Source organism: Cebus imitator, unplaced genomic scaffold (assembly GCF_001604975.1).
Source record: "Cebus imitator isolate Cc_AM_T3 unplaced genomic scaffold, Cebus_imitator-1.0 Scaffold228, whole genome shotgun sequence".
In the NCBI taxonomy this organism is placed as follows: domain Eukaryota; kingdom Metazoa; phylum Chordata; class Mammalia; order Primates; family Cebidae; genus Cebus; species Cebus imitator.
The window spans coordinates 614,938-620,253 of record NW_016107543.1 but is presented as its reverse complement, the minus strand read 5'-3'; positions in this window follow the sequence as shown (position 1 = coordinate 620,253).

Here is a 5,316-nt window from a genome sequence, read left to right as displayed (position 1 = left end):
GTTTTGAGTCAAGTTCTGTTCTGATTTAGTCACCTTTTTTCTGTCAGATACCTCCGTAGCCCACATCTAGTCATCCATTACCCAGGAAGACTGATTCCAAGCTTATGGGGGCCGTTTTGTTTGGTGGGAGGAAATGTATTTGTGTGTGGGGGTGGGTTTTCTTATATTAAAATGCTAAGTTATATAAGCATAATTATATTGGCCCTTCTCAGTGCCTAGTGAGGAAGGTAGGGCAGGTATATGTGCCTTTTTTCATTGAGGAAACAGAGCTCAGTGAGTGTTTATGTGTGTGCCTTAATTGAGGCAGGGTCGCCCTTTGCTGACCAGGGAGCAATCTCAGCTCACTGCAACCTCCGCCTCCCAGCATCAATCAATTCATCTGCTTCAGCCTCCTGAGTAGCTGGGATTACAGGGGCCTGCCACCATAGCTGGCTAATTTTTTAATTTGTATTTTTATTTTAATTAATTAATTAATTTTTGAGATGGAATTTGGCTCTGTTGCCAGACTGGAGTGCAGTAGTGCAATCTCGGCGGCAAACTCCACCTCCCTGGTTCAAGCGATTCTCCTGCCTCAGCCTCCTGAGTAGCTGGGACTACTGGCGCATGCTTCCACACCCAGGTAATTTTTGTATTTTTAGTAGAGACGGGGTTTCACCATGTTGGCCAGGATGGTCTCTAACTCCTGACCTCAGATGATCCACTCACCTTGGCCTCCCAAAGGGATAGGATTATAGGCATGAGCCACCACACCTGGCCTTTTTAACCTGATCACGACTTTTTAACAATCTGATTGGGCATTAAGTTAGTTCCATGTATGTGAATTTGTTTATATGCCTCAGCTCTTGCAGAATATGCTTAATACCCTAGGGGTGGGGTAGACAGTAGGCCTGAAGAATTTGATGTGAGGAGGGGTTGGGGGTAGAAAGGGGAATAGATCAGTTTCCAGCCTGCCTCACAGAGGCTGCAGGAGCATTAAATCAGAGGCTAGAGTGGCATCTGTGGATTTATGTATGAGCAGCCAGCTGAGATGTAGCTAAAACCAAACATAACCACGGCAGCACGACGTAGCACTTCCTTAGTGGAGCACTGGGCAGTGATCTGAAGCTGGAGGGACTGCCCTCTCAGTAGGGACTCAGTTCTGTAGAAGACTCAGACAGAGACTGGCTCAAAGTACCTTTCTTTGAACTATGGATGAGTGCTCCCTCTCCTGTTCTTACCCACTATACTTTTTTTTTTTTTCTTTTTTTGAGATGTAGTTTTTTTTTGAGATGGAGTCTTATTCTCACCCAGGCTGGAGTGCAGTGGCACAATCTCGGCTCACTACAACTTCTGCCTCCCAGGTTTAAGTGATTCTCCTGCCTCAGCCTCCTAAGTAACAGATTACAGGCATGTGCCACCATGCCTGGCTAATTTTTGTATTTTTAGTAGAGATGGGGTTTTACCATGTTGGCCAGGCTGGTCTCAAACTCCTGACCTCAAGTGATCCGCCTGCCTCGGCCTCCCAAAGTACTGGGATTACAAGCCTGAGCCACTGCCCCCAGCCCCATTTCTTATTTCTCATCTACTTCCTGCCTCAGCTCTTCTAAACTGTTTTGGGGATCCCCCCTTCCTACAAAGACCAAGTATGCATTTGGCTTACCAATAGGATGGTGAAAGCCAGTTCTGGCTTCTTATTAGGAATACAGCTTTTTAAATTTTATTTATTTTTGAGATGTAGTCTTGCTCTGTTGCCCAGGCTGAAGTGCAGTGGTGTAATCTTGGCTTGGCTCACTGCAGCCTCCACCTCTTGGGTTCAAGTGATTCTTCTGCCTCAGCCTCTGAAATAGCTGGTATTACAGGAGCCCGCCACCATGCCCAGCTAAGTTTTGTATTTTTAGTAGAGACAACATTTCAACATGTTGGCCAGGCTGATCTTGAACTTCTGATCTCAGGTGATATGCCTGCCTTGGCCTCCCAAAGTCCTGGGATTATAGGTGTGAGCCACTGCATCCAGTTTTTATTAGAGATATGGCTTCTTAGGGGGGAAAAACACTGCAGACCTCAAATCTCGAGATATAAACACAGACAACTTATGCTCAAAGATTAACAAGAACTATACTTCCTGGGAGACAGAGTGCTCCTGACTCAATGAACAAAGTGAATAATTCTCTTTTGTTCAGGGGAGATCTGGTCTATTTTCACAAGCAAAGGAGAAGGAAAAGAAGCAAAGGAGTACTTTCTTGGTAGTCAAAGGGCCACAGATAATAAACAGAGGTGATAAAGCTAGGGTGTGAGAATTAGGAGACTACTGGAAAGTCTCTAAGGTTTTTTCCCCTGGAAGGACAGGAACGCAAGATGCTTCTGGAATCTCTGGATTATGGGAAGCCACCAGCCAAAATTTCTTTTCATGCATGGCTGTCAAGTCTCTCCTTCCCATCCTTCAGCGAAGCACTTTTTCTTTGGTACCGTCAGTTCAGAAAGGACCAGCCTGTTCAAATCTCGTAAGTGCTCTAGCCCTGTGTGTGCCCTTTCCCTGGTGGCTGTGTTGGTGTGGAAAGCCCAGCCCACCAGCAGCCTGACCCGAATCCTTCCAGCAGAAGGCCCAGAACAGTGAAAGCCTGAGGCGGTTTGTTGGAGGCAATGCAGCCTGCCTGCTATAAGCTGTGAGACTTAGATATATTCTACCAATTAGGGCACATCTGTTCAAAATGCTGAAAGGCGGGCACTGTCTCTTTAAGAGCCATCCCACTCCTCTCCTTGAGTAATGAGGACTGAGAGCACAAGGGAGTCAGATGCTGATTAAACAGTCCTACTGCTGAGCTCTGTTAGAAAATTACTGTAATTATGATCTAGTCCCAGCAGAGGGATGAGTTCCAATCCTGCTAATAACCCTTCCAGGTGCCTCTGATTCAGGGCCCATGGGAGGTAGCGTCAACAGGGCTCTGGCTGGCACCAGGGCCAGCGATGGTCCTCCTGTCTGGCCTATGCTGGCAGAGACAACAATGGCACTGGACCTCACTTCTATTTTGGCCTCTGAGAAGGCAGTGGTTTTGGTTGCATTTTTGTTTTATTTTTTGGTTCTGGACAGAGCTCCTGGGAGTCATTTTGTATGAGAAAACTTTCCCCTAAATGAACACAAAGGATCAGGAAAATCACAGCCAAGAGATAGCAATCTGTCCTGAATCTCCCCACTTCTGCCTGAGGACTGTAGTCAACACACGCAAAGCATGTTACCCGGCCCCAGCCCCCACTGAGGAGGGAACCAGAGCTGAACCCTTTCAGCTGCGGCTACCTTCTGCATGGTGTTTCTAGGAGCCTGTGTTTCTTGATCTGAAGTACACAGCATTTCACTTGGTCCTAATTGAGAGTTTCAGCACTCCTCTTTTAGATTTCTGTCGCAGAAAAGGGAAACAAGGGATAGTAACCACAGGGCTTGAGACATGAGAGAGACACTGTAATGCAGCTCTGAACTGGTGAGTATGGCCTTACTCATTCCAACACATCATAGTGCAAATCTGCAGCAGCACAGGTGAGCAGATCTTAAAGGCAGAGCAAAGGGTTTTTAAGCCCTGGAGGATTTGTGGCATTTAAATGCTGTATCTTCTTAACCCAGCTGTAATCTCTGTTACTATAATCCAGCGGCTCAAGCACAAACTTCTAGAAGGCAGGACGGTTTCTCTGTGGTTTGCACTAAGCACACCCCAAATGCCCTCAGACAGCGATTCTCAACCAGGGGAGATTTTGCCCCCAGGGGATATTAGACAGTGCCTAGAAATATTTTCGGTGGTCAGAGCTCAGGGATAGGGGAGGGGGAGGCCACTGGCATTTAGTGGGTAGAGGCCAGGGATGCGACTGAACATCTTATAATGCCCCCAACAACATAGAATTATCTGGCCTATAATGTGAATAATGCTGAAGTTGAGAAGCCTTGCACTAACAGAATGAAGTAATCGGCTCCTAGTTCTGGTCCCCTAACCGTGGAGATGTTGAATAAATGAGCTTAAATCTGCAGATGCTGTGTGCTTGTCCAGAGGTGGAATATGTTCATGACAGGTCCATGGGATTGGTGGTGTGCGTATGCTACCTTGGTGACTCACAGCACAGCAATGCTGGCAAGTCTGATGGTGTGGAAAAGGGAAATGTCTGTAGCCTGTTTCCTGTTCCATGATGGGATGTGGAGGATAAAAGCTGACCAGCTGCTCACCATCAGGCTGAGAGTGTCTACAGTGGAACCAGATGCCCTCTTTGAGGACTAGCACTAGAAGCTTCTTGGAATACTTCTGTCACAGGAGGCAAGGAAGTGGCATACTATTGCCCAGTGCCACAAAAATGCTTCCTTCAGTGGCACTCTGCCAGGTGGAGGGATGGCAGACTGTGATGGGACCCCACGAGGGAACTGAATGCACACAGCTGCTGATAGCCGGCCAGCTCCACAAGCGGCTTGATGCCAAAGACACCCCTCAGAATGCCTGGGCATCAGGAAAAGAAAGCCCTGTTGGCAGCGTCTTCCTAGAAACCAGGCCTGCAGGGGAGAGGACTTCATTAGAAGGGACACTGCCAAGCCTCATACCAGGAAAGCCAGGTCATCTTTCTCTACTCTCTACTCCCCAGGTGACTGGGCACCTCATTTTGCCTTATTTTTAGCATGACCACACTTCTCAGCTTATACCTGCGGTCTTGGCATCATCATTAACTTGCCTTTCACTCTCATAAATGTCCTCCTTTGGAGAATAAATGATATGATCACTGTTAATTGTACTTCAGTTTCCTCTGACACGGTAATATTTTTGGGGGCCATTATATTTGTAAAAGATTTTTGTGCAGCATGGGCTAAATCTTAAAATATATCATTAATTGAATCCCAAAGAATGGTCATCAATTCACACAGAGGAGAAAAACAGCATGTTTTCTGAACAGTTAGTTTTTTATAGGGAAAAAGGGAGACTAATTCAAATCCCTTGAAAAAGAATCTTTTAAGTTATAAATTTCAAAGTCCCTACCCAATCTCGGTAAGTTCTAGTGGGAAATGAAATAGTTGGGCAGTAGGGAAGGGAAGAAGCAAAGGGACTATGATAATCCACAAACTAGAAAATAAGCTGGATTCACTGGGCTGTGTCGCAGAGATAATCCTCTGTGTAGAGGTCTGCTTTTTCTAAACTCAGCCCTGCAGATTTTGCTGGTGCTCTGGGAGTTAACAAATCAATGTCACTTGAGATTTATCCTTCCCGAGCCACTCCCGGTGGGAGACCTGAGGGGAGGTCTTTTCTTTTCTTTTCTTTTTTTGCCAAAGATGAAAGCACCACTGTCCCTGACATCTGAGAATTTTGTTCTTAAGAT